Genomic DNA, 11,192 nt, shown 5'->3' on the forward strand with positions numbered 1-11,192 from the left:
TATTATTAAGGTTTACTAGTACTATTAAGATTTAAACTTAAAGAATAGCTACTTTTAGAAAAAGGCTTACTTCTAGCTTACGTAATAAGAAATATATAGTGTAAATTTAATAGAAGGTGTATATAGTATAGTTCTATATATATTTAAAATTTTATAGAAAAATATTAAGGTTTCGCTTAGTTATTTAAGAAAAACCTTTTAATTTTCCTAGCTTAGCATTTTTAGGGCGTTCGTTTGTGTGAGGCGTTCGTTTGTAAAGTACGTTAGTAAAAATATTTTTTTAAAAGAATTTTTTTAAAATATTAGAATTTAACGTTAGATTTAGTCTAACTTATATAGGCTTATTTAGCCTCTTAGAGCTTTACTACTTCTTATCTAGTCTAGTTTAGTCTAGATTAGCTAAGATTTTTCTAGTTCTATTCTATTTAGCTATATTAATTTTATCTTTTCTTTTTAGAAGCTTAACTATAAGTCTTTTATTCTATTAGTTCTAATTCTTAGTAGAATTTATTTAGAACCTCTTTAAATATATCTTCTACTAGGTACTACTTATCTACTAACTTATTCTATTCTTTCTAGCGTATTCTATATAGCTACTAGTTATTTACTCTCTTTCTTTCTATAATATAGTCTACTAGGTATGCTATATTCTCTATTTAGAGTAGTATTTATCTAGAGGCTAGTTATTCTCTTAGAAAAATCTAATCTAAGAGAGCTAGCTCTAGAAGGCTAATATAGAAGGTTAGATAAATATTAAGAGTATCTAGAAGGTTAAGTCTATATACTTAAATACTATATTTATATATAATCTAGTAAGATTTAAGAAATTTATTATTAAGTTTTTTCTTTAGGTATTCTATTATTATATTCTAGGCGTTTAGATATATAAGTTAGCTAACCTTATATTACTTTAGCTTATATTTTATATTATAGTATTATACTTACTAGACTTAAGTCTTTTCTAGTTAAGTATATACTTCTTAGGTAATCTAGTATAGTCTAGCGCTATAATTTAATACCTTTATAGAGTTACCTCTTTTTAGCTTTAGACCTATCTAGATAGTAGTAGGTAGAGTCTACCTATATACTACTTTAAAAGAAGCTCTTTAAGTTAACTAGTAAACTAAGTTATTATAGGTATACTCTACTTCTAATAACTACTAGGCCTAGTTATTCTATTTAAAGTTATAATATATTTAAAGGTACTACTCTAGAGTTTAATTCTACTATTTAGTTTAGCTATTTATCTATAAGTAAAAGGTAGTAGAGAGTAGCCTTTTTATATCTAGAACTTAGGTAAACGTACTCTAGTATACTAATATAAATATACTATTCTAATCTAATATAATTAACCTTAGAGAGCTATAGAGTTAGATAATCTCTCTTATAAAAATCTTAGCTAGCTCTAAAGTGTCTAGATTACTCTTAACTAGTATATAGTATACTATTTTAGAGAATCTATCTATAACTACTAGAATACTATTAAAAGCTTATTTATTATATATACTTAGAGGTAGTTTAGTAATTATATTTATAGAGATATCTTACTATAGTTTATTAAAAGTAGGTAAAGATTAAAGTAAACTATATTAGGTATATCTAGAGGTTTTAGCTCTTTAGTAAGCCTAATAGGTACTTATATAGTTCTTAATATATTTTTAGGCCTTTAGCTACTAGAATTTACGTTAGATAAGGTCTAGAGTTCTACTAAACCTAAAATAGCCTACTAATAAGTTATTATAGTAAGCTTCTAGTATCTAGAGCCTAGCTCTCTTAGAGACATAAAGTCTATTCTTAAATAGTAATAACTTCTCTTATACTTTTACCTAGCATAGTATCTAGAGTACTCTTTATTAGGTAAGCCTTAACTACTTTAATTTAACTCTCTTAGCCTACGCGTTATCTACTATTCTCTTAGTAATTAACTTTACTAAGAGGTTTACTAGGTCTCTAGCGCTCTCTATAGGTTCTATAGTTATAGCTCTTTCTAGAGTCTAACTCTATAGAGTAACTACTACTTAATAATAGTCTAGACTATTCTAGAGTAGACTAAGTCTAGTATTCTCTATCTCTATACTCTTTCTATAAAGTAAGTTAAGCTTATATAGTAGCTCTCTATAAAGATAACTCTAGCTACTTAGAGTATCTTCTTCTTTAGAATTCTAGAATTTATAATCTAGCCTTCTAGAAGGTCTATCTACTAGGTTTAATCTACCTAGTTAATATATAATCTTAAAGTTAAAGGCTATAAGCTATTTAGCTTACTATACCTAGCGTCTAAATAGAGTCTTAGTAGTTATAAATTCTTATAGATTAGTATAATTAGTAAGAAGCTATACCTTATAGAGTACCTCTTCTAGATAATACCTCTAATACTTAAAGGCCTTTATAATTATAAGTAGTTTACTATTATAGGTATTATAATTTTACTTAGTAGAGATTATCTTTCTAGAAAAGAACGCGACTAGATGCTACTATTTTTTTCTCTAGAGGTTAATTCTAGTCTAGCTTAGAATACCTAAGATTACGTATCTAGAGGCGTTAGTCTCTACTTAGATAGACTAGTCTAGGCTAAAGTATACTAGAAAAGAGCTCTTTATAAACTTTTCTTTTAGTTTCTTAAATATAGCCTTAGCCTTTTAGCTTAGCTTAATATTCTATAATTTCTCTTTTCTTTATTAATACCTCTTTTTAGCTAGACCTAAGCCTTAGGTAACTAGATTAAGAGAGGCGGTAATTTAGAAGAACTCTTTAATAAACCTCTAGTAGTAATTTATAAAGCTAATAAAGATTTAGACCTTATAAACTAATTTTAGTATTAGCTAGTCTTAAATAGCCTAAATCTAGTTCTTCTCTATATATATACTCTTAGAGAATATAATAAATTCTAGATAAGATATATATTAGATATAGAATTTATATTTAGATAGTTTTATATAGAGCTAGTACTATTAGAGTTATTCTAGTACTAGTTTAATATATTTAATATATTTCTCTTCTATATAGAAGTAAATAAGAATATTATCTAAATAGATAATATAATAAATATTAAGTAAGTTAGATAAGGCTAAATTAATATAGCTCTAGAAGACTATAGAGGTATTAGTAAGGCTAAAAGGTATTACTACGTATTTAAAGTACTTATAGTATATTTAAAATATAGTTTTCTATTTATTACTTTATTAAATCTATATATAGTAGTACGCGTTCTATAAGTCTAATTTTAAGAAGATCTTAGCTTCTTTAAGGTAGTCTAGGCTTTTCTAGATTAGTAGAAGAGAGTAGTAGTTCTTTAGAGTAACTATATTTAGATTTTAATAGTCTATATATAGCTAGAGAGTTCTATCTACTTTCTTAATAAAGAGAATAGAGACTTTAGCTTCTAATATAGATTTCTAGATCTATTCTCTCTTAAGGTTTATCTTAAGGTAATCTCTTAGAACCTTAGCCTTCTTAGCTAAAAGGCTATAGAGAGGTCTATAAGGTAGTTATTTATCTAGTATAAGGTCTATTATAAGCTTATAGAGGTTATACTTAGAAAGAAAAGCTAAATTATTAGTAAAAAAGACGTCTAAATACTTAGAAAAGTACTCTAGTCTTAATTTAGAGTTATTCTTCCCTTTCTAGTCTTATTTCTAGACAAATAGTATAAAACTATAAGAGTTAGAGTAGAGTATACTACGCGCTACTTATTATAGAGTCTCTAGGTTAATCTAGGTATAGAGCTTTTTATATATAAACTATAGAGTTAACCTAATAAAGTTTAGATTAGAGTTCTATATTCTTAGCTATAGTATACCTAGTATAAGATTAAACTCTTCTATTACGCCTACTATAAAGCTATCTTAACTCTACCTTATTTATTCTATACTATTAACTACCTAATATTAACTAGTAGTATAGCCTAGAACCTTAAGCTTCTCTCTATTTAAGTCTTAGAAGGCTAGACCTAGTTTTAGCTTAATAGGTAGCTCTATCTTTTAAGCAAGAGATTATAATATAAAGTTAGCTTTTACGCTATAATCTACTAGCGCCTAGTAGAGAATAGAAGTCTCTATACCTAGAACTACGTAGTCTAGTATAATTAAGATACTTTTAGGCCTATTAAGAGTATAAGTATCTCTTTATAGTATAGCTATAATAATTTAGTCTCTAGTATATAAGATATTATCTAGTAGATAGAAGACCTTCTACCTTAGAGCTTAGCTTTTCTCTTCTTAGCTAGCCTTATCTTAAAGACGAGGTAATTCTACTTTATATAGCCTTTCTAGTAGTATTTAAAATAAAGGCCTTCTACTTTAGCCTTATTATTCTTAGCTATCTTAAAGTTATTCTTACTAGGCTAGCTAGGCTTAGAGATAGTCTATTTCTTCTTATTATTCTTAGTAGAGAGAGTAGTAGAGCGCTTATAGAGACGTAAGTTATTTTCTAGTATATTCTCTATTTAAGAGCGTTTTCTAATAGTCTTTATCTAGCCTTATTTCTATAAAAGCTAGGTTCGCGGTCTCTACTACTATAAGCGTTCTAGAACATCTAGCTAGGTAGGTTAGCTATAGGCAGCACTATCTCTACAAGCTATAAGAATAAGAGGTGCTAGTAGAGTAGATTAAGTTAAATTTAGCTATCTAAAGGTAAGAAGTTAAGAAAAGGCTCTAAAAGGCTCTATATATAGAGGTGCTAAGCGCTAAGACGCTAGATTAGGTTACGTAATAAGATTACGTAACCTAAGGTTATATAACTTAAGGTAAATCTCTAAACTAGACTATTATATTACTCTCTCTTATAGGGAGAGCTTGTCTCTAAGCTCTAAAATACGTCTTCTAGGTCTCTCTTCTTCTAAAACTCCCGCGTTATACTCTTAACTGTCTCTTTTAGCTTATAGTAAGTGTATTTATATTAGTTTTAGACTAGAAGCGCTTTTATAGCTACTACCTTCTCTCTAGAGAGAAAGAGGCTTATTTTTATATTAGTAGAGCGGCTTTTCTTATTAGCTCTCTTCTTAAACAATACTATAAGCTTAGTAGAGTTCTAAATTACTTAGTAGCGCCTTCGCGTTACTCTTACGTCTTCTACTCTTATAGGTTTTAAATCCTCCGCTATCTTCTCTAGAGTTTCCTCTTTTTTATATACTTTAATCTAAGCATCTAATTATAATAGTAGCTCTAGCTTATCTAGGTATACTACGTAAAAGTCTCTTACCTTATAGAGAGTGTTAATAAAGCCTACGGCATTATACTAGGTAGAGTTAGAATTATAAGTAACCTATACAGCGCGGTATTAAAGGTAATTTTAATAAAGACAGCTATCTAGAATTTTATATACAGGCTATTCTAGATTGCTATTAACTTTAATAGGTAGCTACTTAGGCTCTACCTACTCTAGTAACAGCTCTAAGGCTTTTCTTAACTAATTAGCGTAGAAGACGTTATGCATACGTATATACGTAGGTAGCTAAAGCTAGAAAAAGTAACTCTTTATAGTAATAATTAGGTAAGAGCTATATATCTATTAATTAAGCTTTATACTAGGCTAATTTATTAAAAAGCTATAAGGTTTAATATAGACGAGATTGCCTATAGTAAAATTAGGTTCTTAGCGTTTTTTATTTACTTAAAGCGCCTACCTAGCTTACGCTTTCGCGATATTACCTTATATAATTTTAGTAGCTTTTTTTACAGCGTTATATTACTTCTTAGTAAAATTCTAAGCTTTCTAGCGCAAGAGACACTTACGTAGAGTAGAGGCTTTTATTATACGCTTCTTCTAATTCTAGTAGTATACTAGCTAATATCTAAATTTAATTTTATATACTATTAGTTCTATAGTTTTATACGGTAACGTAGCTTATACCTAATCTATATAGAGTAAAAGGTCTAACTAATTATTCTAGTAGTAGTTAATAAATAGACGTAGACGCTAATTAAGGTATTAATTAATAATCTCTATATTTCTATTAGTTTATAGGTAGTACGTAGTAGAGAGCTTCTACTTAATTTCTATAAGCTAGTAGAGCTTATCTATAAAGGTAGAGGTAAACTATAGACTATAATTTAATATAATAGACCTAGAAAAACTATATATACGCTAGATATATTAGTAATATAGCTTTACTATACGTTAAGCTATAATTTTCTTATAGTAGAGTAGAGAGAAGCTCTACTTACTTAGCTAATCTATAATAACGTACACGTAGTTAAATTCTTTCTTATCTAAAGAGAAGCTCTTAAAATTTATAGAGACGTTCTACTAAGCTCTCTTAGAAATAGGTAGAGGCTTTAGAAAACCTAGCGTCTTATCTTATAGAGTATAGCTCTAGTAATAAGCTTTATATACTATTACGTACGTCTTAACGTCTTCTTATATACCTAGCTAGTAATATTAATCTTATAGTAACTAGGTAGTTTTTCTTTATTCTAGGTAGATAGTTACCTAAGTAGTATATACAACGCGTATTAGGTATATTTATAGGTAGTTAATAGTAGAGACTATTAATTAATTCTAATAGGTTAATAAGCCATCTGCTATTTTCTAAGCAAAGCCTAACATAGTAGCTTTTTCTTAAGCTAGCTATAGAGAGTTGTCTAATTAGTTAGCTATAATAACCTAATTAATTATAGTATATAGATTCTTAGTAGAGAGTACCTCTATAAACGTAGTAGCGGCAGCGATTTCCGCTATACTGCTAGCTAATTTCTAGGTAGCTGTAACAGTCTAACTCGGCTTTAACTTAGTACTTCGGCTCGACTCGGCTCTGCCTAAGTTACATAACCCTGCCTAGCGCCTTAGCATAGGCACCCTGTGTATATAGAGAGCTCTTAGAGTATTCTTCTACTTCTTACCTTTAGATAGCTAAATTTAACCTAACCTACCCTGCTAGCACTCTATTCTTACAGCTCGTGGAGACAGTGCTGCCTGTAGCTAACTTACCTAGCTAGGTATTCTAGGACGCTTACAGTAGTAGAGACCGCGAACCTAGCCCTTACAGTAGCTAGAACTAATAACTTACCTAATAATTACTTAATAGCTAAGAGGCTAATTTACTTCTTACTTAGAAAAGCTCTTGTATAGGCGGCGTAATTCTTCTTCTTTTAAGTCTTAGACTTCTCTTATTTTTGTAATAACGTGTTTGCTACTATATTAGCTAAACCTAGTTAATAGGTAAGCTTAAGGTTATAGTTAGTAATATTATTCGCCTAGTAGACCTACCTAGCGGTAAGTTCTCGCTTAGTAGTAAAATACTCTAAGGCTTAGTAGTTAGTTAATACCGTAAAAGGCTCTAGATCTTGTAAGCTAATTAGCTAGCTTCTCTACTTCTATATACTAAGAATAACTACTAGTATTTCTTTATTATAAATACTATAGTTTATCTAGATAGTGTTTATTATCTTACTAAAGAAAGCTACTAGTCTCTAGATACTATCTTCTTAAAGCTATAAAAGAACTCTAGTAACTACACTATCTAATACGTCTATTTCTACTCTTATACAGTAATAGAGAGAGTAATAAGCTAGTATAGTATTAGATAGTATAAGATTCTTAACCTACTAAAATACTATAAGCTTAATTTCTCTAAAGGTATACTATGCTTTCTATTTTAGTAGCTTAGTAAGAGAGCGAATAATCTAGCTATAATTCTTTAAGAAAACTTAGTAGAAATTATAGAAACCTAGAAACAATTAAAGGCTCTTAAGAGTTATAGGTATAGACTAGTTCTAGATAGTAGTAACCTTCTTAGAGTTCTTCTAGATTTTATTAGTGCTTATAATTAATTCTAGAAACTTAGTACTTTTAATAGTAAATTTAGATTTCTTAATATCTACTTATAACCTAGCTTTATATAATTAATTAAGTATCTAGATAATATAGGCTTTATACTTAAGTAAATTCTCTAAATAAATAAGAATATTATTAATATATACTATATAGAAATTATCTAGCAAGCTATATAATACCTTATTAATATATTACTAAAAGGTAGTAGAGCTATTATAGAAGCTAAAGAGTAGAACTTAATACTTATAGTTACTATACTACGTATAGAAAGACGTTAGGTTCTCTACTAACTTATTAAGCTAAATCTAGTAGAAAGCTTGCCTTACGTCTAACTTAGTAAAGATCTTAGTACGTAATAGGCGTGTAAGCGTTTTCTAGATAAAAGAGATAGAATAGACGTCTTTTTTTATAATAGCGTTAAGCTTTTAATAGTTAACGTAAAACCTCTACTCTCTACCTAGCTTTTTAGTAAATAGAACTAGTAACGCGTATAACGTATTACTATAGATAATAAAGCCATAATAAAGATAGTTCTCTAGGTAATTCTATACTAACTATAGGTACTCTAGTAATATACTATAAAGAGAACTATTTATTAAGATATTTTCTACTATAAGCTTAATGTTATAATCTATACTTTCTCTATATAGTAGTAGAGTATTAGAATTCTTTTTTAAGAAATAGACTATAGTTACGCTAGTATATCTAGAGAATAGAAGCTTATTAGCAACTAGTTAGCGAAGTTTCTTTTCTAGATTAGTAACTAGAATTTTCTTTCTATTAGTAATAAGCTAATTAACCTTATAGATACTAAGGTACCTAATTATAACGTCTTTTCTACGCGCGTTAATTATAAAGGCGGTAGCGCTAACTATATTAACGTTAAGCCCCGCCTTTAAGCATATTTCTTGCAAAATAGGTAGCTTTTTTAGCTTGTAGAGCAACCTAGCAGATAGGTTAAGATTCTTAAGCTACCTATCTATCTTACGTAGGCTTTCTTAAAGCTTCTAGCGTTATAATTCTCTCTTCTCTTATTATATTACTCTTAGCTTTTCTACTACTAATATTAGGGCGTTATAATAATTAGTATTAGCTTAGTAAGCTACTTAAGCTTTAGTAGTAGATTAAGAGAATTGTATAGAAACAAACGCGTCGCGTTTATAATTAATTAATTAATTAGTATCTAGCTACATTAGTACGCGCTACTTATAGTTAACCTAAACGTTAACTTCTTTAAGTAGCTTATAACTAATTATTATATTATAGTAGCTAGTGTTATAATATATAAAGTAAGTATAGATTTAGTAGCTCTCTAGTACTAGATTAGCTTTAAAATACTTATCTACTTAGCTATTAGGTTGCCTATTATACCTAGTAAGGGGGATTAGTTTTATACGCAATAGCTTAACGTAGAGGTTTTTTCTAAGAGTTTAAAGGTGCTTTAGGTATACTAAGACGTAGCTGCCCGCTTCTATATTAATTAAACCTCTAAGCTTAATTATAAGACTATTTATAGATATTTAGTAGAGTAGAGTAAACGTAGAACTACTAAATAGCTTTTTACGCAGGTTTATTACTCTAGTAGGTAGCTCTAGAGAGAAGACTTCTTCTAGAGCTAGGCTTTTTCTAAATTATTAGATTTACATTCTAACGTGTTATTCTTAGGTGCTTATAGCTCTGCAGGCTCTAAGAACTCTAAGAGCTTCTCTAGAGCGGCGTTCTTAATAGCTTTCTATACAGTAGGAGCTCTAGAGTAATTACAGCTTAGGTAGCTAGGTTAGTAGCATTAAAAATAAGTAACTAGCTTCTAGATTACTAGAGCTTTATTAAGTACTAAAAAACCTAGAAGAGCTAGAGGCGCGCGTTATAGCATTAACGTAATTACGTTACGCTTTTTAGCCTTTCTAGTAGTAATGTATACTTCTCTAGAGGTAAGCTTTTAAGTAAGGTCTTAAGTAAGATCTATATAGTAATTATAGTTATTAACATATTAATATTAGTATATCTCTAACTACGTATATATATTCTTAGGTAGCTTCTTATAAAACTTCTCTACCTATTAATCTACTAGAAGCTAACGCTTCTATATAAGGCGAAAGAAATTATTCTAGAAGTAGGCAAAGTTAGTAGCGCTTTAGTAATAAAGCTTTTAGAAATTATAGTAAGTGTTTAGCCTTTTATATAGGTCTCTATAGCTTCTTTCTAGCTAATTAAGAATATAATTATAGAAAACTACTACGCTACTATTCTTAATAGTACGTAGTATTACTAATAGAGTCTAGTACACGTCTTCTTTAGTTTGCGTATAGATATAGGTAATAATAGTTTTCTTAGTATTCTCTAGCGTATCTCTAGTATACTAATTCTAGTTTACTTAAAGTTTATTATATAAGCTATCTCTTTACTACTTAAAGGTAATACTCTTACTATCTAATAACAAGAGTAAATCTAGAAACTTAGTAGAGCGTGTTAGTTAGCTCTCTTATACTTACGACGCTAGAGGTGTAGCTAGCTAGTATATAGAGAGGTAAGAATCTAAGATTAAATTCTCTAGTAGTAACGCGCTTAAATTACGTATAATTAGTATTGTAGAGAAACGCGTTATACGTTAAACTAGCGTAGTAGGTAGTATCTAGTCTCTAGAGCAGGTTAATTACGCTTATAGTTACTAGATTTTAGCGTTTTTTTTTACTAGAGTAGTAGCCTATATCTAATATCTTACGTATATATTATCTCTCTTAGTAAAAGCGTTAGTAGTAATCTAGTAATATATGTAGATTTATTATTTATATACCTATTATATATATAATTAGCTAACTATTTTATTAATAATTTTAGCTAGCGTTTCTAGAAAAAGCTCTTAAAGCTTTTTAGTAGAGGTAGAGAGTATATATAAACCTAAGGCTAATAATAGCTCTAGTATTACTAAGCTCTAGTAAAGTCTTATAAGCTTCTAGTTAAAGTTATTATTCTAATTCTTATTAGTTATCGCGTTGTGTTGCTAAATAGAGTTTTTATAATAGAAATATTAATTAGTATATTCTACTAGCAGGTTTGCTACTCTAGATTTAAGAACTATTAAGGTAAAGAGGTATTATAGAGCTAAGGTACTACTTCTAGATTAACTTCGCGAGAGTTCTTCTATAGTGTTTAGATTTGTTTAGCTTTTTAATTAAGAAAGAAGTAAAGAGAGGAGGTATTTAGCTGCTAGTAAAGTAGTAAGTTATTAGTTCTACTAGTAGGGTAGAGAGATAGTTAGCTCTACTAGTAGAGTAGAGGATTATTAATTTTTTGTAATTTATAAAAAAGAGAGAGAAGGTTTCTATACGTAGAAGTTCTATAGAAGTTCTTCTATACATAGAGCTCTTAATAGCTCTCTTTAGCTTAGTACTAGTATCTTTCTACTACTAACTAGATCT

Source organism: Trematosphaeria pertusa, assembly GCF_010094035.1.
Source record: "Trematosphaeria pertusa strain CBS 122368 unplaced genomic scaffold BU26scaffold_2, whole genome shotgun sequence".
Lineage (NCBI taxonomy): Eukaryota > Fungi > Ascomycota > Dothideomycetes > Pleosporales > Trematosphaeriaceae > Trematosphaeria > Trematosphaeria pertusa.